Consider the following 24,394-nt stretch of genomic DNA (forward strand, 5'->3'; position numbering starts at 1 on the left):
AAGAGCAAGGAAGGGTAGAATGTGCACGAAAGTTTTCATAACATCTGTCCATACATTTGGGGATGCATCATAGAGATATAGGTTCATCAGTGACAGTCTACCATTCACTGGTGGAGACCCATCCTAACACCTGAAACATATTCATACTCGGGTAGTTAAGATGTTAAGATAATGACGTCTTGCTTTTTGCTCTTATGCAGGACCAAAGTACATTGGCACTTACAAACTACACTGCCCGCCTCAACCCTCCTCGCAAGTCCTAGGTTAAAGGTCAGTGAAGATAGCCTTCCCTGTAGAGTGGGTGGGATCGACAAACAACTGTTTACCTTGTTGTAAAGCTTAGACGCTCGTTCCTGCTTCGGTGAATTCATACTTCTATCAAAGGTCTCGGATTTCTTGGTTAGGGAAAATACAAATCTATTCTATTTTTAATCTGGAATGAGTAAATATATTAACTGAAAGAAATTATAACAGTAGTTTATCAAGTCAAAGTTTATGCACAATATGATAGTGAGATTTTGTTGTATATTTTTAGGTGTTTCACAAAGTAGAACGGCTTGAGTTTTTGTATTAAAACACCTCGTGTGCAAGTATTATTGGCAAATAAATGCTATAATCTATAATTTGCAGTTCTTAATTCTATTATTTTCCATTTTCAGATTCCCACGAGAATGGAGTGTACTAGCATGTAAATTCGTTGCGCCCCAAGGAGAAAATTAAGGAAATAACCTTGTTTCTATCTGCCAAGTTACCACGTGAGATCTGAAGCATCTGGCATGACTTGGATATTCTGGACTTAATCGAGTTAGGGTCAGCTGTGCGCTCAGGTGAAGAACTGTTGAATAAAGTTGGTACTAGGAATGTAAAACTGGTGTAATGGTATGCTTTACTGTTATAGAAATGCCTGAAAGATTGATACTAATGATCAATAAACTTGTGTAATATGTTGGATTTTGGTTTTTCCCTCAGTTTACATACTCTTAATTTGTATGAATTCCCAAGACACTAGTTACATTCTTGGCATAATGTTAGAAAAGTCTATTTTAATAGTTAGGGTTTTGTATAGTGTTTGAAATTCTAAACCCTAATTTTGCGAATCGACTGGACGTATATAATGGGTCAATTTTGAATAAGATTTAGAAGAATTAGATACTCGCAATAATTAATTAGGAACAACGAAAGCAGCTTATTTAGTATCATAATCTAATGCATTTTGGATAAGTTGTATAGGTAGGTACCACTTGTTAAATTTGATCAGTGGATTGCAATAATGTTCCACTGCATCATGGAATCTATTTTTTTTTATTTATGAAATATATCATCTTGGTGGTAGTTTCAAAACTCGGGCTGTTTTATCACTGCTTAAAACACGAGGTAGCTCTTTGAATCAAGTTCCAATATACAGTACTTTAATATACACTGTAGGTGTAGCAGTGGAATTACTAAGTACTACCAATAACTGTATCTTTTTAAGTGTTAAGTAAACTGCTAATAGTTTCGGACAGGAACTGTGCATTTGCATAACTTAAGGATGGTTCAAAATTCCACACATTTTAAGATTGGTACCAAGTCAGAGTACTCAGATAACCAGTAGAATGTTAACCAATTTTAAAAGAAAACAACAAGATAAAAAGATTGGCTTATGGAAAATTTCACGGTTGGCCTGAATAGAAATAGTTAACTATTTTGAAATGTTACTGAATGACCTGAAAAACTATGCTTTGAACAACAGTATATAATCTTAGATTTTGAAAATTTGATTTGAGCTGTGTGGGTGAACCAAGTAATAAAATATCTAAAGTTAATTGGAGAACACCAATATCAGAACTTTTATAGTCTTTTGGAAATGGAGAAATTGTTGTACAGTAGATCTAATTTGGATAATTGTTCTACTGAAGGTGAATCGATGATACTGACTATTCTGTGGACATATTGATTTTGCTGGTATTGGCTATCAATGCACTGGCTCTAGTTCAAGAATAGCAAATCTACAAGCATAAGGCACTAGGAGATAAAGTAAACTAAATTTAGAGCTACCATTATAATCCCAAGAAATAGTTCAATTAATAACTTACGGAAATATTTTTTGAAATCTAAGTGTAATCCTTGCTTTACAGGATGGCAGTCTGTATGTCTCATTTCCAAGACACAGGATCAGGACTGGGCTAGAACAAGAACGTACTCTCTACAAACTTGCAACAAAATAGTAATTACCTGGTTGATGAAAGTATGTAAGGTGTCCATTCAGTACTTTTTAAGATTTTTTTCTGAGTTAACGATTTCTAGTTGATGGTGGATTAATGCAAGTGTTTATTTCAATCCTTGCAGCATTTACCTAAATATTTTTGTGAATTGACTATTTACCCATTTAGTTAGATTTAACATTAAACTATTCACAATAATTGTTTGGCAAATGATACTTCTATCGTGGCCTACACAAACCCAGTAGTCTGATATACTGAGTCTCAGCACTTAAACCAACGAAAATAATCTTAATCACATGATACATAGGAAATGCCCGGCTAGATTTTGATCGCAGTGAGTATTTGAAAATACTTCGTGTTAACCTAGGTTTGAATCTTGCTGCATTGACAGCATTCATTAATGAGATGCTGTTTGAAAGCTGTGCGTCATCGAAATGGTTTGCATGTTAACGCCACCTGCTAAAAATCTATAATTTCCTATTGCTTAAATGTTTTAACAACCTGTCTTTATCTCTGACAAATTTGGCTGAAGTGGAGGCTTTCATTCTCCTTTCAATGGTCATGTTGAGGTGACATATTGAAAAATTCACTCTTAATCTATTGGGCGGGAGTTCGAGCCTCCACTAAAGCCTGATAGTTTGTAGTAGTCTGCAATCTCCCCATCTTTGTGAGGTAGGGATGGAGGGAATTGGTATTTGGAGAGAGAGAGGCCTACCTGCTCATAGGTCATGGTCTGGAGAAGAGGTTTGGTCACTGATCGTATGTGTCTATATACCACTCGTGATGACCTTCAATTACCCAATCATTAAACTTTCCTTCATCTCAAGTTCTCTTATTTCAAAAGAGATTGTCACGTTGTCCAAAAGTGTTTTTTTTTTTTTTTTTTTTTTTTTATCCAAAAAAAGCTGGTTTTATGCATCTGTACACGAGAAGCTAATTGACACTTGAAGTTGAGAATCTAGTTGTTCTAATCCCTTTGATCCTTGTAGCTAGTTATACTGTTGTACCTTAGTTGGTTATTTTTTGACACAGAACTAAGAAGCTGCTTTTTTTTTTTTTTTTTGAAAAGGACAAGCTGGTTGTTAATATCCCTTGTAACTGAGCAAGCTTTTTATTTTATTCACATAAAACTGAGAAGCTAGTTGTTTCATACACTTGCAACTGAGAATATTGTGGTTTTATTCATATGAATCTGAGAAACTTGTTGTTTTATTCACTTGAAACTGAGAAGCTTGTTGTTTTATTCACTTGAAACTGAGAAGTTTGTTTTATTTATTTGGATCTGTGAAGCTTGTTTTATTCATTTGGATCTGTGAAGCTTGTTTTATTCACTTGAAACTGAGAAGCTTGTTTTATTCACATGGAAGTAAGTTTGTTTTAAGGACTTGAAATTGGCCAGTTGGTTTTTTGACATTTGGAATTGAAAAAAGTTGGTTGTTTTCAGTTACTATGAATCTAGGAGCTGGTTATTTAATTGGCCCATGGAAAGGAAATTGGTTATTTTTTGTCTCTCAGGACTAAGGAGTAAGACATTTTGTTACTGAAAAGCTGGTTATTTTTTTGTCAGTTGGAACTAAGCTGCTTAATTTTTCACTTAGAACTAAGAAGCTGGTTGTTTTTTGTCACTTAATACTGAAAAGCTGGTTTTTAACACATGAACCTGAAATACTGGTTGTTTATTCCTTTGAACCTGAGAAGCTGTTTGTTTTATTCACTTGGACCTAGGAAGCCTTTTGTTTTATTCATTGAGACATTAGTAGTTAGTTGTATTTTGTCACTCGGAATGAACAGAGAGGCTGGTTGTGTATTGTCACTCGAACAGTGTCTGGTCATGTTTTTTCACTCGAACAGAGAGGCTGGTAGTGTTTTGTCACTCGGAACCGAGAGGCTGGTTGTGTTTTGTCACTCGAACCGAGAGTCTGGTTGTGTTTTGTCACTCGAACCGAGAGTCTGGTTGTGTTTTGTCACTCGAACCGAGAGAGTGGTTGTGTTTTGTCACTCGAACCGAGAGTCTGGTTGTGTTTTGTCACTCGAACCGAGAGGCTGGTTGTGTTTTGTCACTCGAACCGAGAGGCTGGTAGTGTTTTGTCACTCGAACCGAGAGGCTGGTTGTGTTTTGTCACTCGGAACCGAGAGGCTGGTTGTGTTTTGTCACTCGGAACCGAGAGGCTGGTTGTGTTTTGTCACTCGGAACCGAGAGGCTGGTTGTGTTTTGTTACTCGGAACCGAGAGGCTGGTTGTGTTTTGTCACTTGAACCGAGAGGCTGGTTGTGTTTTGTCACTTGAACCGAGAGGCTGGTTGTGTTTTGTCACTCGGAACCGAGAGTCTGGTTGTGTTTTGTCACTCGAACCGAGAGTCTGGTTGTGTTTTGTCACTCGAACCGAGAGTCTGGTTGTGTTTTGTCACTCGAACCGAGAGGCTGGTAGTGTTTTGTCACTCGAACCGAGAGGCTGGTAGTGTTTTGTCACTCGAACCGAGAGGCTGGTTGTGTTTTGTCACTCGGAACCGAGAGGCTGGTTGTGTTTTGTCACTCGGAACCGAGAGGCTGGTTGTGTTTTGTCACTCGGAACCGAGAGGCTGGTTGCGTTTTGTCACTCGAACTGAGAGGCTGGTTGTGTTTTGTCACTCGGAACCGAGAGGCTTGGTGTGTTTTGTCACTCGGAACCGAGAGGCTGGTTGTGTTTTGTCACTCGGAACCGAGAGGCTGGTTGTATTTTGTCACTCGGAACCGAGAGGCTGGTTGTGTTTTGTCACTTGGAACCGAGAGGCTGGTTGTGTTTTGTCACTCGAACTGAGAGGCTGGTTGTGTTTTGTCACTCGGAACCGAGAGGCTGGTTATGTTTTGTCAATCGGAACCGAAAGGCTGGTTGTGTTTTGTTACTTGGAACCGAGAAAGTTGGTTGTTTTTAGATGCTAGAACTGAGAACCAGTTTTATTATCACTTAGAATTGATAAGCTAGTTATTTTCTATCGCTTGGTATTGAGAAGCTGATGGCTTCATTTCACTTAAACCTAGGAAGCTTGTTATTTATTGTCCCTTGGGACTGAAAAGATTTTATCACTTGGAACAAAGAAGCTGTTTTTTGTTACTTGGAACTGAGAACTGAGAAGCTGGTGGTTGTCATTTGGACCGGAGAAAAGATACCTGTTGTCATTTTAATCTGAGATTTTTTTTTTTTTTTTTTTTACCCCAACTTCAGATGCTGGTCGTTTTATGTCACGTGGACGTATGTGGTGGTGGTTTGTCGTTTGAATGTTACAAGCTCGTTGTTCTTGTCACTTGGACATGCGAAGCTGACTGTATGTTGTCAACTGGGAGTGAATAGTTGGTTGTGTTTTTCACTTGGTATTGAAGAGGCGGTTTTTCACTTGGTATTGAAGAGGCGGTTTTTCACTTGGTATTGAAGAGGCGGTTTTTCACTTGGTATTGAAGAGGCGGTTTTTCACTTGGTATTGAAGAGGCGGTTTTTCACTTGGTATTGAAGAGGCGGTTTATCATTTGGTATTGAAGAGGTGGTTTTTCACTTGATATTGAAGAGGCGGTTTTTCACTTGATATTGAAGAGGCGGTTTTTCACTTGATATTGAAGAGGCGGTTTTTCACTTGATATTGAAGAGGCGGTTTTTCACTTGGTATTGAAGAGGCGGTTTTTCACTTGGTATTGAAGAGGCGGTTTTTCACTTAGCATTTGAAAGCTGGTTGTTTTTCCTTAGTTGAAACTGAAAAAGGTTGATTTGTCACTTAAAACTGAGAAGTTAGTTCTTTTTTTTAGGTTGAAACTGGAAAGCCGGTTATTTTAAGACACTGGAAATTGAGAAGTTGGCTGTTATGTTGTTACTTTGAACTAAAAATGGTTGCTTTTTGTCAATTGAAACTGACAAAATGGATTTTTTGTTCATATTAAACTGAGGAGCTGGTGGTTTTTTATCTGTTGAAACTAGATGATTTTTTGTTAAAACAAACTTATTGTTTTTTTGTCAATTTGAGAATGAGCAGCTGGTTGTTTTTGCATTTGGTTAGGTTGTGTTTTTTTCACTTTAAAATGAAAAGCTGGCTGTTTTTGGTCACTTAAGACTGAAAACCTTGTTGCTTTACGTCATTAACAACTGGGAACCTGGTCGCTTTTTTTTTTTCATTTTTTGTCATTAGAAACTGGGAGCCTGGTCGGTCACTTGGACCTGAATACTGGTAGTTTTTTTTGTTACTTGGACCTGAAAACTGGTGGTTTTTTTTGTCACTTGGACCTGAAAACTGGTGTTTTTTTTGTCACTTGGACCTGAAAACTGGTGGTTTTTTTTTGTCACTTGGACCTGAAAACTGGTGTTTTTTTTTGTCACTTGGACCTGAAAACTGGTGGTTTTTTTTGTCACTTGGACCTGAAAACTGGTGGGTTTTTTTTTGTCACTTGGACCTGAAAACTGGTGGGTTTTTTTGTCACATGGACCTGAAAACGGGTGGGTTTTTTTGTCACTTGGACCTGAAAAGGGATTTTTTTGTCACTTGAAAACTGGCGTTTTTTGTCACTTGGACATGAAACCTATTTTTCTTTGTCACTTGGACATGAAACCTGTTTTTCTTTGTCACTTGGACATGAAAACTGGTGTTTTTTTGTCCCTTGGACTTGAGAAGCTACTGATTTTTGTTATTAGAACATAAAAACTGGTGCTTTTTGTAACTTGGACCTGAAAACTGGTGTTTTTTGTCACTTGATCCTGAGAAGCTGGTGATTTTTGTCACATGGACATGAAAACTGGCATTTTTTGTCACTTGGACCTCAGAAGCTAGTTATGTTTTGTCACTTTGAATTAGAGCTGTTTTTTTTTTAACTTGATATTAAGAAGCTATCTTTTTCACTTGGTATTTAGGAGCTTGATGTTTATTTTGTTTTTATTTTAAACTGGCTAGATAACCAAGTGTGTTTTCGTTACATCAAACTGCGAGTAACTGTTCATTTTTTTTGTTAGTTGAACCTATAAAGCTGGTTGATTTTTGTCACTTGAAACTGAGGAACCGTATGTTTTTCGTTAATTGAAATTGAGATGTATGTTTTTTGTTAGTTCAAACTTAGAAGCTAGTTGTTTTTTGTACCTAGACACTGAGAAGCTGTTTTTTCTCCTTTTTTGGTCCCTTGAAACTGAAAAGCTTTTTCTTTTTTCACTAGAATCTGTGAAGCTGTTTGGTTTTTGTCAAACGGATTTTGAGCGAAGCGAAAAATCTATTTTTGGGCGAGATAGCCATGTCGACCTGATGGAAGGTTCCTTGAAGTAGCTTCCTAGGCTATATTTGACTATAGTGATATTCCCAGATAATTTACCTTAAGGTCTCCAGAATTCTAACTCCTGACGCGAATATCCTTAAAATTAGCTTTAAGGATATCGCATAATATCGGGACTTATATCTTAATACGACACACAGCAATCTTCACCCCGAATAGCGTTTTCGCTTCGAGTGGGAAAGTGGCAAAAATAGAAGGGGAGCAGTTATCAAGGTACCCTTCCACCGTTACTATTTGAGTATCTAGATGGCGCCATCGTCGCTGCCATGTTTACTCCTTATAGCATTGAGCAAGGTGCTACAGATACAGTAGTTTTGGGAGGGATCCTGCCAAAGCCTTTTCATAGAAAAGATTGCGGGTCCATCAGGACGACATGGCTGTCTCGCCCAAAAATAGATTTTTCGCTTCGCTCAAAATCCGTTTTTTGGGCTCAGGCCATGTCGTTCTGATGGAAAGTTACCAGAGCATTAATGTATCTGTGGATTTCCAAAAGTGCCTCAACCTCAAGACAATATTTCCTTGGTCGCTCAGACTTTAGAGACATATGACGTTACCGTTATACGTCATTACATCTAATCATGAACTATGTTAGTGCTTCCTGCCCCCTGCAAGGAAGAGTCATACCAGACTCGGGAAAAGTCTCGAGGTATGCATATCCCATATGAACAACCTATCAACAAAAGCATCCAGGTCTCACTGTATACCAAACCAGTCAAAGTTTGTATTCCAAATACGAACAAAGGTTTACATAAGCCACCATAGCATCCAAGGCATACAGGCTTAGTTGTATGCAACAACAGACAAGTTAGTATCCGTGTAGGAGCAAAGCACGCGTAGGCAGAGAAGGTTTGTATTCATGTAAGAACAAAGTTATTTCAATTTTTCTTATGTCAATATGCAGGTTATAAAGGAATAAATAAATAATGCTCAGACATATCTTTATTTAAGTTTGGGTCGAAATAAGATGCAAATATCAATCAATTATTTATTGGTAATCAATAAATAGTAATTCAACATACATTATATAGTATCACTGAAAATGTTAGTGAAAAACAAATAAACATAAAAATGCAGACAAGACCAGAAATAATTGTTTCACCTGAAAGGAAACGCTAATAAATGCCACCAAACTGAAAATTTAATAAATATTCTAATATTCATTTTTGTGAATGACTGTCTTTTCACACTGTGTAAAAAACACATGGCACAAGTGTTAACTCTGTTTCTTCACCTAGAGTAACTGGAACAGTCCATAGTGTCACCTTGGTGACACATAACTTTACGTGTTGCACTGTAAGGTGTCAACACGTACACCCTATACATAAGTCCCAATCAATTCACTGTTCCTTGCAGCGATAAGCGACAGGTTTTAGCACACTACCTGCCGCCACCACATACCTTTTCAACTCTTGCACTTGCTTCGCGTAGTGTTTGAAAAACACCCTGGATGACTTCCTTCCAGTATACGAGCGAAGACGCTCGAAATCCATGCATTGTAAGAAGTTCAATGACGAAGCAATTTTCCTAGGATCATGACCTGCGGGTGTATTGTCAGGATCCGCTCTGCGAATGAAGTAGGTGATCTTCGCCCTTAGTTGTTTTAGGGACAAGTTTGAGCCCGATGTTTCTCCTTAAAGAGCTGTCCTTCCCTGAAGTCTGAAGTTCTACGAAGATAGACCTATAGAGAGACTACTGGACACAGCGAGGCATCTTCCTTCAGAGGGCAGATTCTCCTGGGACCCCACCTTTTGGTAGGTAGCTCGTTCTTGGCGAGAAACGTTGGATCAGGAAAGATTCAGCTCTCCCGCTTCTGTGAACTGAATATGGCCTTCATCCCAAGAAAGGGCCACTATTTCACTAACTCTGGCCCCTGAGGCTAGAGCAAACAAGAATATAACTTTTTGAGTCAGAGAGCAGTCCTCATTGTTCACTGTTGAGGCAAAGTGTAGGACCTTATTCAAGAACCATGAGATGGGTTTCGGAGGTGCTGCAGGCCTTAGTCTAGCACAGGCCTTAGGGATCTTGTTAAAGATTTCATTGGATAAGTCTACTTGGAAGGGGTAAAGCAAAGGTCTAGTCAAGACAGATTTACATGTTGTTATCGTGTTGGCTGCTAAACTTTGTCCATGAAGGTGAATAAAGAAGGATAAACAGAAATCTGTTTATCTCTTTTGGTCTTCTTGCCTTGAAAAAAGCAACCCACTTCTTCCAAGACGACTCATATTGCCTTCTGGTAGATTTAGACTTATATTCTTCTAGGAAGTCTATACTGTCTTTCGAGATCCCAAACCTTTTCTTTACTGCTAAGGAGAGAAAATCATGAGATGAAGGTTTTGGGTTTTCTGTGATGAAGCGAAGACAGTCGACTTCTGTACTTGTTGAGTCAGAACTGGGTCCGGCAGAGGGACCAGCCTCAGCTGCAACTCCAATACCAGAGGGAACCAATTGCTCGTCAACCACTTGGGAGCCACTAGAGCTGCTGTTTCCTGAAAGGATCTCAGCTTGTTGAGAACCTTCAACAGAAGGTAGGATGGAGGGAATTGGTAAATCCCGGTCCATCTGTTCCAGTCGAGGGACATGGCGTCCATCGCTTCCGCTAGAGGGTCCTCGTATGGGGCCACATAACGAGGTAGTTTCTTGTTGTCTCTCGTCGCAAGAGGTCAATCCGCAGTTCTGGGACTTGACGTAAGATGAAAGAGAATGATCCTGCGTCTAGGGACCATTCTGACTCTATCGGCGTGAGCCTGGATAGAGCGTCCGCCGTCACATTGCTGAACCCTTGAAGGTGAACTGCTGATAAGTGCCATCTTTTCTTTTCCGCCACACGGAAGATGGCCAACATCCCTTGGTTGATTTGGGGTGATCTCGAACCTTGACGATTCCAACATCTCACTATCACCTCGCTGTCCAGAATCAGTCTTATGTAGACTGAATGGCGAGGGGACAATTTCTTCAGCGTGAGAAAGACTACCATGGCCTCCAGAATGTTGATGTGGAAGGTCTTGAATAGAGAGGACCAAGTTCCTTGGACTTTCCGTTGGTGAGAGTGACCTCCCCATCCTTCCTTTGATGCATCCGTGTGGATGATGACTGAAGGTAGAGGTGGTTGCAGAGGCACCGACCTCTTCAGGTTCTTGTCCTTTGACCATGGCTTGAGAAATGATCGTAGTCGAGTCGGTATTGGTCTTCTTAGATCTCTTCGAGCGCTTGATGTGTATCTTCTCCGGACTCCTGATGCATCCTTTAATTCTGCTCTTAGCACCGGGTCTGTCACTGATGCAAACTGAAGGGAGCCCAGCACTCTCTCCTGTTGGTGTCTTGATATCCTGTTGGATTTCAGTAATTTCTTGACAGATCCTGCTCTCTCTCTCCTCTTCTTTGATGGAATGGAGAGGCGGTGTGACTGTAAGTTCCAATGTATTCCAAGCCATTGGAACTCCTGAGCTGGAGATAGTCGAGACTTTTTGACGTTGATCTTGAATCCTAGATGTTCCAGGAATGGATCACTTTCTTGGATGCTTGCATGCATTCCGTCTCGGATGCTGCCCACACCAGCCAATCGTCCAGGTAGGCTACCACCTGGACACCTTCTAGGCGTAGTTGTTGAACGACTGCATCTGCAAGCTTTGTAAAGATCCTTGGGGCTATGTTTAGTCTGAAGGGCATGGCTCTGAAGACGTATTTCTTCTTCTGTAGCCTGAATCCTAGGTAGGAGGAGAGTTGGCGATTGATTGGAATATGCCAATAGGCATCTGCCATGTCTATGGAGACCGTGTATGCCCGTTTTGGCAGCAGGGTCCTTATGTGTTGAAGGGTCAGCATTCTGAACTTGTATTTTTCTATGAACTTGTTGAGTGGCGACAAGTCCAGAATGACACTGAGTTTGTCTGAGTACTTCTTGGGAACACAAAACAGCCTTCCTTGGAATTTGATGGACTTTGCCTTCCTTATCACCCATTTGCTCAAGAGTTCTCGGGTATATTCTTTCAGGACGGGGGTGGAGTGTTGGAAGAATTGAGGAAATGATGGTGAAGCTGTCTTCCAGCTCCAACCTAGTCCGTTCTTGATCAGCCTGTGGGCCCAGGGATCGAAGGTCCAGCGATCCCGAAATGATTGGAGTCTTCCTCCTACCGGAAGCATCTCATTGCTTCTGTTGACCAGAGGACTTGCCTCCTTGACCGCGCCCTCCCCTACCCCTCTTCCTATTGAGGGGCGTTTAGAGGAACCTCTATTTGATCCTCTACCTTTTGGGTGAAAGATAGTGGTCTGCCTCTCATAGGCGGGAGTAAAGGCTGGTGACTGGGTCACCATCTGCTGGGGTACCATCTGGTAGGTGGGTTGGGGTTGTGCCACCATCTGGGGCACTGCGGTCATGGGAAGTTGTTATTGTCTGGCGGGGCGAGAGAGCAACCTTGGCCTCTTTGTCTTCCTTTTCGGTTGGGGACCCTCATCCGGGGATGACTTCCTCTTAGACGACATGCCCTACTTTTGGAGAAGATTCCTGTTCTCCGTGGCAGCCTTGTCGACTATTTCCTTGACCATTTCACTCGGGAAGAGGTCCCTTCCCCAGATATTGGAAGATATCAACTTCCTGGGTTCGTGCTTCCCCGCAGCTGAAGCAAACACAAACTCCCTACATGCCCTTCTGGCCCTAACAAAGCCATATAGGTCCTTGACCAGCGTTGCCATGTGTGACTTGGCCACGACCATAAACATATCTGGGGTTCTATGGTCACTTGCCATTGTCTCCAAGGTAGTCTGGAGGGACATAGATGCGGCAAGTCTTTCCTTTGTCTCTTGCTCTCTCCGCAAGAGAAAATCAGACAACCTAGGGCGGTTTTCACTGAATTGATGTCCAGCAATATCCGCCTCCAACTTCCCGACTGAGAAGGTAAGGTGTATTTCCTTCCAGTCCTTGTGGTCAGTAGGCAGAGCTAGGGATAAGGGTCTACAGTTCTCAAGTGTAGGACAAGGATTCCCAGCTTCTACTGCCTTCATCACTGCCTTGAACCCTTTTTCCGCAAAGGGAAAGGCCAGTGTAGCTGGAGCAAGAAAGGAAGGGTGTTTCTTACTCAGGGCTGGCACTTTAGAGTTAGTGAAGTCCCTGTCTTTCAAACTGCTAGCCATTAAAGCTTGAGCTTTTCCATGGTCAAGAACTATGACCTCTTTCGGCTCTGTCTCCTCTTTAGACACAGGTTCAGCCTTCAGACGGACGAAGCAGTCTGGATAAGACTCAAAGTTGGGCCAAAAGTCAACGTCTTCGATGAAGACGGCTCCCAGCTTCCCTGAATTAAAAATCTTCCCGTTTGTGATTGGCATGTACTCTGCATGCCTCCACGGGTTTACATCCGAACATGAAGGAAGCTATTTCACGTTGCTCTTATGAGACCCGCGGGACGCTGCGAGCTGATGTATCTCCTTCCTCAATGCAGCTTCCCTTTCTTCACTCTTCTTCTGAAATCTCTCCATCATTGACATGAGGGTAGACAGGGTATTCCCCATTTCATCAGATGGAAGAGCAGAGGACGTAGAGGGCACTGGTTCTGTGGCTGGAACCGATGAAACGGACACCGATTCGACTTCGTCCTCTTCCGTTTCAGGAGCCAAGGTAGACTCCTCTTCCTAACCTAACGCAAGAAGGTCCTTCTCGGTGTCTTCTGACACCTCTGACATCCTCTCATCTAGATGGATGTCCTTCATTGCATCCGAGACATCCGTATCTACGGAAATCTGACGCAAGGGATCTCAGGGTGAGGCTGTAGTATGACTGCATCCGCAGATGCCTTAGGGAATAGATAAGCCCGCATCCGCTCATTCGGAAGGTAAGGCCCCGGGGCGTTCTTCTGGAAGCCACGGACCCATCTACGCACCTTACTCTGTGCTGCATCCCTTGACTCCGTTGTCTTGGGGTCATCAAAGGCTTCAGTAACCAAGGCTTTGCATACATTACATACCGGGGGTCCCAGTACTTGAAAGTTACCTTGGTGATGGATCAGAGGGAGTGCGCCCTGCACTCCTCATGGCCGCAGAAGTCCTTGCTCCTGACAGTACAATGTAAGATCAAATACTCAACTCTCCAGAGGCAGAAGGGGCTGGAGATTGCATGATAAATCCAAAATAATCCAAAGTAACGAGAGAGCAACCGGGAAAATCACCGAGCGAGATCACTACAGATAAAGGAATAAATATGGCGGCGACGATGGCGCCATCTAGATACTCAAATAGTAACGGAGGAAGGGTACCTTGATAACGGCTCCCCTTCTATTTTTGCCTCTTTCCCCCTCGAAGCGAAAACGCTATTCGGGGTGAAGATTGCTATGTGTCGTATCAAGATATATGTCCCCTGATATTATGCAATATCCTTAAAGGAAACTTTAAGGATATTCGTGCCATGAGTTAGAATTCTGGAGACCTTAAGGTAAATTCTCTGGGAATATCACTGTAATCAACTATACCCTAGGAAGCTACTTAAAGGAACCTTCCATCAGGACGACATGGCCTGAGCCCAAGAAGACCGAGTAGCTATTTTTTGTTTTAATTAAAACTGAGGAGCTGGTTGCTTTTTGTTAATTGAAGCTGAAAATCTGCTCTCTATTTTTTAGTTGAAACCGAGGTTTTTTTTTTTTTCTCACTTGAAACTGAAAAGCAGTTTTTTTTTCACTAAATCTGTGGAGCTGGTTTTTGTCAGTTGAAACAGAGTAGCTATTTTTTTTCTTTTTTTCTTATTGAAACTGAGGAGCTGGTTGTTTTTTGTTAGTTGAAGCTAAGAATCTGCTTTTTGTTGAAACCAAGGTTTTTTTTTTCTTTTTTGTCACTTGAAACTGAAAAGCTAGTCATTTTTAATTACTGGGAATTGAGAAGATGATTATTTATTGGCCGTTGAAACTGAAAAAATTGAAAACAATTTTGCTTTTTGGTCACTCAGAACTAAGGAGCAGGTTTGTTTTGTTACTTAGAACTGAGATGTTGGTTGTATTAGTGAAAAGTTGGTTGTATATTGTCAACTAAGAGTGAAAAGCTGGTTGTATAATGTAACCTGGGAGTGAAAAGTTGGTTGTATATTGTCAACTGAGAGTGAAAAGCTGGTTATATATTGTAACCTGGGAGTGAGAAGTTGGTTGTATATTGTCAACTGGGAGTGAAAAGCTGGTTATATGCTGTCAACTGGGAGTGAGAAGCTGGTTGTATGTTGTCAACTGAGAGTGAGAAGCTGGTTGTATGTTGTCAACTGAGAGTGAGAAGCTGGTTGTATGATGTCAACTGGAAGTGAGAAGCTGGTTGTATATTGTCAAATGGTAGTGAAACATTGGTTGTATATTGTCAACTGGTGGTGAAAAGTTGGTTGAATATCGTAAACTGGTGGTGAAAAGTTTGTTGTATGCTGTCAACTGGGATTGAAAAACTGGTTGTATGCTGTTAACTGGGAGTGAGAAGCTGGTTGTATGCTGTTAACTGGGAGTGAGAAGCTGGTTGTATGCTGTCAACTGGGAGTGAGAAGCTGGTAGTATGATGTCAACTGGGAAGGAGAAGCTGGTTGTATGATGTCAAATAGGAGTGAGAAGCTGGTTATATATTGTCAACTGGGAGTGAGAAGCTGGTCTGTCAACTGGGAGTGAGAAGCTGGTCTGTCAACTGGGAGTGAGAAGCTGGTTGTATGCTGTCAACTAGGTGTGAGAAGCTGGTTGTATGCTGTCAGCTGGGAGTGAGAAGCTGGTTGCATGATGTCAACTTGGAGTGAGAAGCTGGTTGCATGATGTCAACTTGGAGTGAGAAGCTGGTTGTATGACGTCAACTGGGAGTGAGAAGATGGTTGTATAATGTCAAATGGAAGTGAGAAGCTGGTTGTATATTGTCAACTGGGAGTGAGAAGCTGGTTGTATGCTGACAACTGGGAGTGAGAAGCTGGTTGTATGCTTTCAACTGGGAGTGAGAAGCTGGTTGTATGCTTTCAACTGGGAGTGAGAAGCTGGTTGTATGCTTTCAACTGGGAGTGAGAAGCTGGTTGTATGCTTTCAACTGGGAGTGAGAAGCTGGTTGCATGCTTTCACCTGGGAGTGAGAAGCTGGTTGTATGCTTTCAACTGGGAGTGAGAAGCTGGTTGTATGCTTTCAACTGGGAGTGAGAAGCTGGTTGTATGCTTTCAACTGGGAGTGAGAAGCTGGTTGTAGCCTTTCAGCTGGGAGTGAGATGCTGGTTGTAGCCTTTCAGCTGGGAGTGAGAAGCTGGTTGTAGCCTTTCAGCTGGGAGTGAGAAGCTGGTTGTAGCCTTTCAGCTGGGAGTGAGAAGCTGGTTGTAGCCTTTCAGCTGGGAGTGAGAAGCTGGTTGTAGCCTTTCAGCTGGGAGTGAGAAGCTGGTTGTAGCCTTTCAGCTGGGAGTGAGAAGCTGGTTGTAGCCTTTCAGCTGGGAGTGAGAAGCTGGTTTTATGCTTTCAACTGGGAGTGAGAAGCTGGTTTTATGCTTTCAACTGGGAGTGAGAAGCTGGTTTTATGCTTTCAACTGGGAGTGAAATGATGGTTTTATGCTTTCAACTGGGAGCGAGAAGCTGGTTGTATGCTTTCAACTGGGAGTGAGAAGTTGGTTGTATGCCTTCAACTGGGAGTGAGAAGCTGGTTGTATGCTTTCAACTGGGAGTGAGAAGCTGGTTGTATGCTTTCAGCTGAGAGTGAGAAGCTGGTTGTATGCTGTCAACTGAGAGTGAGAAGCTGGTTGTATGCTTTCAACTGTTAGTGAGAAGCTGGTTGTATGCTTTCAACTGAGAGTGAGAAGCTGGTTGTATGCTTTCAACTGAGAGTGAGAAGCTGGTTGTATGCTTTCAACTGAGAGTGAGAATCTGGTTGTATTCTTTCAGCTGAGAGTGAGAAGCTAGTTGTATGCTGTCAACTAGGAGTGAAAAGTTGGTTGTATGCTGTCCACTAGGAATGAGAAGCTGGTTGTATGCTTTCAACTGGGAGTGAGAAGCTGGTTATATGATTGCAACTGGGATTGAGAAGCTGGTTGTATGATTTTAACTGGGAGTGAGAAGCTGGTTGTATGCTTTGAACTGGGAGTGAGAGGCTGGTTGTCTACTTTCAACTGAGAGTGAGAAGCTGGTTGTATGCTTTCAACTGAGAGTGAGAAGCTGGTTGTATATTGTCAACTGGGAGTGAGCAGCTGGTTGTATGCTGTCAACTGGGAGTGAGAAGCTGGTTGTATGCTGTCAACTGGGAGTGAGAAGCTGATTGTATGCTGTCAACTGGGAGTGAGAAGCTGGTTGTATGCTTTCAACTGGGAGTGAAAAGCTGGTTGTATGCTTTCAACTGGGAGTGAGAAGCAGGTTGAATGCTTTCAACTGGGAGTGAAAAGCTGGTTGAATGCTTTCAACTGGGAGTGAGAAGCTGGTTGTATGCTGTCAACTGGGAGTGAGAAGCTGGTTTTATGTTGTCAACTGGGAGTGAAAAGCTGGTTGAATGCTTTCAACTGGGAGTGAGAAGCTGGTTGTATGCTGTCAACTGGGAGTGAGAAGCTGGTTGTATGCTTTCAACTAGGAGTGAGAAGCTGGTTGTATGCTGTCAACTGGGAGTGAGAAGCTGGTTGTATGCTGTCAACTGGGAGTGAGAAGCTGGTTGTATGCTGTCAACTGGGAGTTAGAAGCTGGTTGTATGCTGTCAACTGGGAGTGAGAAGCTGGTTGTATGCTGTCAACTGGGAGTGAAAAGCAGGTTGAATGCTTTCAACTGGGAGTGAAAAGCTGGTTGAATGCTTTCAACTGGGAGTGAGAAGCTGGTTGTATGCTGTCAACTGGGAGTGAGAAGCTGGTTTTATGTTGTCAACTGGGAGTGAGAAGCTGGTTGTATGCTTTCAACTGGGAGTGAAAAGCTGGTTGAATGCTTTCAACTGGGAGTGAGAAGCTGGTTGTATGACGTCAACTGGGAGTGAGAAGCAGGTTGTATGCTTTGAACTGGGAGTGAGAAGCTGGTTGTATGCTTTGAACTGGGAGTGAGAAGCTGGTTGTATGCTTTCAACTGGGAGTGAGAAGCTGGTTGTATGCTGTCAACTGGGAGTGAGAAGCTGGTTGTATGCTGTCAACTGGGAGTGAGAAGCTGGTTGTATGCTGTCAACTGGGAGTGAAAAGCTGGTTGTAGCCTTTCAACTGGGAGTGAGAAGCAGGTTGAATGCTTTCAACTGGGAGTGAAAAGCTGGTTGAATGCTTTCAACTGGGAGTGAGAAGCTGGTTGTATGCTGTCAACTGGGAGTGAGAAGCAGGTTGAATGCTTTCAACTGGGAGTGAAAAGCTGGTTGTATGCTGTCAACTGGGAGTGAGAAGCTGGTTGTATGCTGTCAACTGGGAGTGAGAAGCTGGTTGTATGCTGTCAACTGGGAGTGAGAAGCTGGTTGTATGCTTTCAACTGGGAGTGAGAAGCAGGTTGTTTGGGGTTATTGGAAACTAGTAAGTTTCAACTGAGAAGCTGGTTTCCTTTGTCAACTAGAACTGAGTGACTGGTAGATTTTTGTTACTTTACATTGAGAAACTGGTTGTTTCTTGTCATTTGAAACCGTAAATCTAGGTTTCTTTTGTAAATTCTAAACTGTGAAAAAACTGGTTTCTATTGTTTTTAAACTGAGAAGCTGGTGTCTTGTCACATAAAACTCAGAATCTGGTTGTTTTTTGTGACTTTAAATTGAGAAGCTGGTAGTTTTTTATCATTAAAAAATAAGAAGCTGGTTTTTTGTCACTTGAACCCTATAAGCTGGTTTTTTGTCACTTGAAACCTATAAGCTGGTTTTTTTGTCACTTGAAACCTATAAGCTGGTTATTTGTTGTTACTTGTAATTCAAAGCTATTTTGTGTCACTGGAAATGGAGAAGCTATTTTCTTTATTAAATGGAAAAGCTCATTGGGTTTTTGACATGCAAAGAATTTGTTTTTATTCATCAAACTGAGATGCTGGTGTTTTTTTTTTTTTTTTTTTTTTAATTGAGATGCTGGTATTTTATTGTTGTTAAATTGAGAAACTGATAATTTTATATATTGAGAAGTGAATAGGTTTATGTCAAAATGAGAAGCTAGTAATTTTGTCAAATTGAAAAGCTACTTTTTTTTTTTTATCCAAATGAGAAGCTATGTTTTTTCGTACTGAGAAAGTGATGTTATTTCGTCAAAGTGAGAAGCTAGGGTTTTTAAACTGGGGTGGTGGCTTTTTTTTTTTTTTTTTTTTTTTTTTTTTTGTCAAACTGAGAAGCTGGTTGTTTTAGTCAAGCTGGGAAGCTTGGTTTTTTTTTTTTTTAATCTAGTAATTTTGATCTGAAAAGCTGGTGCTGTACTTTGTCGATCAGGGTAACTCGTGATTTTCTTTGTTAAACTGGAAACTGGTGGGGTTGGTGGTCTTTGTAAAACTAAGAAGCTGGTTGTTTTTGTCAAGCTGGGAAGCTTTTTTTTTTTTTTTTTTTTTTTTTTTTTTTTTTTTTTTTTTTTTTTAAAGCTGGTAAATATTTTTAATCTGAAAAGCTGGTGGTTTTCTTTGTCGATCTGGGAAACTCGTGATTTTCTTTGTTTAACTGGAAACTGGTGGGGTTGGTGGTCTTTGTAAAACTAAGAAGCTGGTTGTTTTTGTCAAGCTGGGAAGCTTTTTTTTTTTTTTTTTTTTTTTTTTTTTTTTTTTTTTTTTTTTTTTTTTAAAGCTGGTAAATATTTTTAATCTGAAAAGCTGGTGGTTTTCTTTGTCGATCTGGGAAACTCGTGATTTTCTTTGTTTAACTGGAAACTGGTGGGGTTGGGGGTCTTTGTAAAACTAAGAAGCTGGTTGTTTTTGTCAAGCTGGGAAGCTTGTTTTTTTTTAAGCTGGTAATAATTTTAATCTGAAAAGCTGGTGCTTTTTTTTGTCGATCAGAGTAACTCAGGATTTTCTTTGTTAAACTGGAAACTGGTGGGGTTGGTGGTCTTTGTAAAACTAAGAAGCTGGTTGTTTTTGTCAAGCTGGGAAGCTTTTTTTTTTTCTTTTTCTTTTTCTTTTTTAAATCTGGTAATAGTTTTAATCTGAAAAGCTGGTGGTTTTCTTTGTCGATCTGGGAAACTCGTGATTTTCTTTGTTGAAATGGAAACGGGGAGGGGGGGTGTTCCTTATAAAACTGAGAAGCTGGTTGTTTTTGTCAAGATGGGAAGCTTAATTTTGTAAAGCTGGTAATAGTTTTAATCTGAAAAGCTGGTGCTTTTCTTTGTCGATCAGGGTAGCTCGTGATTTTCTTTGTTAAACTGGTGGGATGGGGGGTGGTCTTTGTAAAACTAAGAAGCTGGTTGTTTTTGTCAAGCTGGGAATTATTTTTTCTTTTAAATCTGGTAATAGTTCTAATCTGAAAAGCTAGTGCCTTTCTTTGGCGATCTGGGAAACTCGTGATTTTCTTTGTTAAAATTGAAAAAAAAGGGGGTGGGGGGGTTGGGCTGGTGTTCCTCATAAAACTGAGAAGCTGGTTGTTTTTGTCAAGCTGGGAAGCTTGTTTTTTTTTAGCTGGTAATAATTTTAATCTGAAAAGCTGGTGCTTTTTTTATTGTCGATCAGGGTAACTCAGGATTTTCTTTGTTAAACTGGAAACTGGTGGGGTGGGGGGTGGTCTTTGTAAAACTAAGAAGCTGGTTGTTTTTGTCAAGCTGGGAAGCTTGTTTTTATTAAGCTAGTAATAGTTTTAATCTGATAAGCTGGTGCTTTTCTTTGTCGATCTGGGAAAGTAGTGATTTTCTTTGTTAAACTGGAAACTGGTGGGTGGCAGTTTTGCAAAACTGAAAAGCTGGTTGTTTTTGTCAATTTTTTTTTTCTAAAGCTGTTAATAGTTTTAATCTGGTTTTCTTTGTTGATCTGGGAAACTCTTGATTTTCTTCATTAAACTGGAAACTCATGATTTTCTTTGTTAAACTGGAAACTCATGATTTTCTTTGTTAAACTGGAAACTCATGATTTTCTTTGTTAAAGTGGAAACTCATGATTTTCTTTGTTAAACTGGAAACTCATTATTTTCTTTGTTAAACTGGAAACTGGTGAGGAGGTGGTTCTATGTAAACTGATTATCTGCTGGTTTTTGGTCACTCAGAAGTGAAAAAGTTGTGGCACTGGTTCAACCGAGCTAATTTTTCTTCAAACTTTGAAGCTCGCATTTTTCAAACTTCAATGCTGGTTGTTTATTGTCACCCTGAATTGAAAAGCTGTCAATTTTCTGTCTCTTGGAACTGAAAAGGTGTTTTCGTCACTCGGAACTAGGAAGTTGGATTTTTTTATCACTTGTACCTGAGAAGCTGATGTTTTTTTGTCACTTGGATCTGAGAAGCTGATGTTTTTTGTCACTTGGATCTGAGAAGCTGATGTTTTTTGTCACTTGGATCTGAGAAGCTAATGTTTTTTGTCACTTGGATCTGAGAAGCTAATGTTTTTTGTCACTTGGATCTGAGAAGCTAATGTTTTTTGTCACTTGGATCTGAGACGCTAATGTTTTTTGTCACTTGGATCTGAGAAGCTCATGTTTTTTTGTTACTTGGACATGAGAAGCTCATGTTTTTTTGTTACTTAGACATGAGACGCTCGTGTTTTTTTATTTTGGTCACTTGGACCTGAGAAGTTGTTTTTTATCACTTGGACCCGAGAAGCTGTTGTTTGTCACTTGAACCCAAGAAGGTGGTTATCTTGTGTCACTTGGACTTTAGAGGCTGGTTGATTTTTATCAATTGGAACTAAAGCAGCTGGTGGTTGTTTGATTTGGTATTGAAAAGCTGTTTTTTTTTTTTTCACTTGATATCTAGGAATGATGATATTTAGTTAAATGAGTTGGGCGTTTTTGTCAGTTCAAACCGAGAAAAGAAGCAAGTGTTTTTTTCCCTTCAAACTAGGAGTAGGCCTAGCTGTTTATTTTTTGTTAGTTATCCTTTGAAGCTAATGTATTTTTGTCACTTGAAACTGAGACTTTTTTTTTTTTTTTTTTTTTTTTTTTTTTTTTTTTTTTTTTTTTTTTTAGTTGAAACTGAAAAACTGTGTCTTCAGTTTGTTGAAACTGAGAAGCCAGTTAATTTTTGTCATTTGAATCTGGTTCTTTTTGTAACTTGAAACTGAGAAGCGTTTTTTATTTTGTCAACTGAAACTGAGAAGCCAGTTTTTTTTTTGTTAGATGAAACCGAGGAGCTGCTTTTTTGTTATTTGAAACCGAGAAGCTGCTTTTTTTTTTTAGTTGAAACTAAGAAGCTTGTTGTCTTTTGTCACTTGAAACTGAGGTGGTTGTGTGTATCACTTAAAACCGAGTTAATTTTCATACTAAGAAGCTGGTTGTGTAGCTTATTTGTCATACCGAAATTTTCTTTTTTTGTCAAAGTGAGTATAGGAAATGTGCGTAATTATCTTATAGTGGGGAATACAAGCCATCTGTCGAACTCGTGACATTTATCCCATCAAACAGCCCCTCAAAAAAAAGCCTGGTCTTGGTCTCCAGTTGTCTTCCTACCTAGCAGCCCATCAAAGTTATTCCTAGATAAAGGCCACTGGCATTTTCCTTACCAAGTAGCCCTCAAATATTTGTCATTCAGTTGCACCTATTCCAAGGGCCCCACTCAATAATAGTCCTGAGGTGTTACTAGCATTTCTCCACTATATTTCCTTACATTTTTATTTCTGTTAGAGGTCTAATGGCTCCTTCCCAATAAGGGCTTACGTAAGAGTCATTTAGGGGATAAGCTACTATATTGACATTTTGCTAATGTGGCCCTTTAAAAATATGCCTAGGTAGGGACTTGTATTTCATTACATTATATGGTACACTATCGCAAGTAGTCCAGGGCAAGGTCACTTATTTTCTGCTCTATTTGGCCTTTGGGTGTAGGACTCTGAAGCAACTTTGAGGTTATCACCAAATGGGTCTTTAGAATTATTTCTGGTCAGGGGTTACTGATATTTTCCTTACCAAGTAACCCTTAGGGAATCTCTGCTTCCTCCCCCACCAACTCATAATCGTCCTGAGTAGAGGTTACTAACTTTTACACTACCATATAGCCTTTCAAAAGTCGTTCAAGCTAAGGGGTTTGTGCATTTCTACCTCTAAATGCCTCTTCTAAAATGATCATGACCCCATCTATGGTTCCTACAAAATATTTTTTAACTCTCGGCCTCCTTGTTCTATGTCTAGAGATACCTGAAGAGTAAGTAGTCCTAGGCGCAGGCTGCTGTCGGTTCTTCTGGAGAGTATGCCTACCGTAAAACTAATACCTAGAAAAAGACTTTCTGAACACAAGTTCTTGGCCTCTTCTACAACTAGTGTTTCCTCAAAATAAATCTTATAGCTGACATTTATGCCACCATTTGGCCCTTCAAAATCAGGCATAGGTAGGGCCTCCAAGCCCTTTCTCCACCAAGTCCCCCCCCCCCCTCAAATACAGTCCTAGACATAGTTACTGACAATTTCCCTACCATTTTGGTTTACAAAAGTATTCTTGAATGGTTTCTCCCTATCAAAGGTCCTATCAGAATTGATATGGGTTACTGGCTTTTCCTCATGTTTTCAAATCTTTCTTTAAAAGTAGTTCTTGGCATGGATACTACGTAATTGAGGTTAGCGATTAGGAGAGTCTGTGGCGATTCCGTATTTTGAGTAAAATACCAACCAACATTTAGGTATGAGTTTGACAGTTGAGAGAGAAACAGTGTTAGAGCCATCCCTGAGAGAGAAACAGTGTTAGAGCCATCCCTAACATGTACCTTGTAGAGCAATTGTTTATAGATGTCTAGTAAACTTTTTGTTAATTAACTTGACAAGGAATAACAATAATAATTATATATTTTCTACTTTTGGGATTGTGTATCTTGAACAGAGCTAACACTTAGGCTGCGTCAGCTAGTAAATAGGAAGATGGAAACGTGAAAAGAGAAAGAAAAATAAATAGAACCTTAGGAAGAATGTTCTGATCTAACGTTAATTTTGACTTTTAATATGTCAGGAATTTCGGAATAAGTTATTTTGATTAAGATAATCCAGGAACAAAATTACACCGTTAATGCTGTGTGTACAGATTTGCAAGACTTCGTCTATTTTTACTTTACTAGGAACCGTTCTGTTATTTCGTCTTAGGCACTTAACAATTCTGGTTACATACTTCAGATAAATCAATAACAATATTTTATTTTTTGTACTTGGAGAAAGTGTTATTTTTGGGTTAGATTTATGCTTTTAAAAGTTTAATTACCCAAAGGTTGCCCTGTCGAATATTTAGTTCTTTCATTCGACTTTCAAGGAGTGGGGATGAAGCATATTGAGAGATATTGTTTGCTTTATAATGATCATGTATGTCTTGTGTTTCCATAGCTTTCCATTCATTAAGTTCATGTTCGTGAGTGGTCATGACTTTGTATACATTGCTTAATAGCAGTGTTTTTGATACCATATGAAATTTGCTTTTCCGAATGATTTAGTGATAAGAATAGGTCTACATATAATTTATTCACTTATAATTACTTTTTCAGAATTTCAAGAAGGTGGATGTGAATTTAAATCACTGACCTAAAAAGATGGAGGATGGAAAAGATTTCCATGGTGGAAATGTGCAATACATAAATGAAAGGAGCAGAGAAGACTAAAAAGGTGAATGCAATGTTTTATTTGAACAACAACCATTCTTATAACAATCATCCTTTATTGTACATATAATTCTATGGCTGCTGCTTCAACATCATGTAAAGAAGCCTCAATCTTCAGCTTGAGTCGTCAAGGGGCCTTGAATACGTGTGTTGCCTTAGCGTGCTACATAGGCACGCAACGGCGAAATAAGTGGATGAAGCAGAGTTACACCCCAGTGATCTTCGGTTCAGCAAGCACCCGAAGTAGAAGTCCGGTCCAGCAATTTTCGTCTCGGCAATAAGCTGCAGTACAAGTGGTCCATGTCTTAGCCCGAAGACGAAGTACAAGTCTACGAGAT

The 24,394-nt window shown here is 40.3% G+C and overlaps 1 long non-coding RNA gene across 2 annotated transcripts in view; it reads left to right on the forward strand.

Annotated features, from left to right (window-relative positions):
- LOC137648509 (uncharacterized) overlaps positions 1-24,388 on the forward strand; it is a 35,825-nt gene extending 11,437 nt beyond the window's left edge. For both annotated transcript variants that reach the window (XR_011045642.1, XR_011045641.1), the window contains 3 exons: positions 660-827; positions 2,118-2,227; positions 23,943-24,388. This is a non-coding gene — a long non-coding RNA (uncharacterized lncRNA). The remainder of the gene's footprint in view (positions 1-659; positions 828-2,117; positions 2,228-23,942) is intronic.
- The last annotated feature ends 6 nt before the right edge of the window (positions 24,389-24,394 follow it).

The sequence above is a fragment of the Palaemon carinicauda genome, chromosome 10, assembly GCF_036898095.1.
Source record: "Palaemon carinicauda isolate YSFRI2023 chromosome 10, ASM3689809v2, whole genome shotgun sequence".
NCBI lineage: Eukaryota > Metazoa > Arthropoda > Malacostraca > Decapoda > Palaemonidae > Palaemon > Palaemon carinicauda.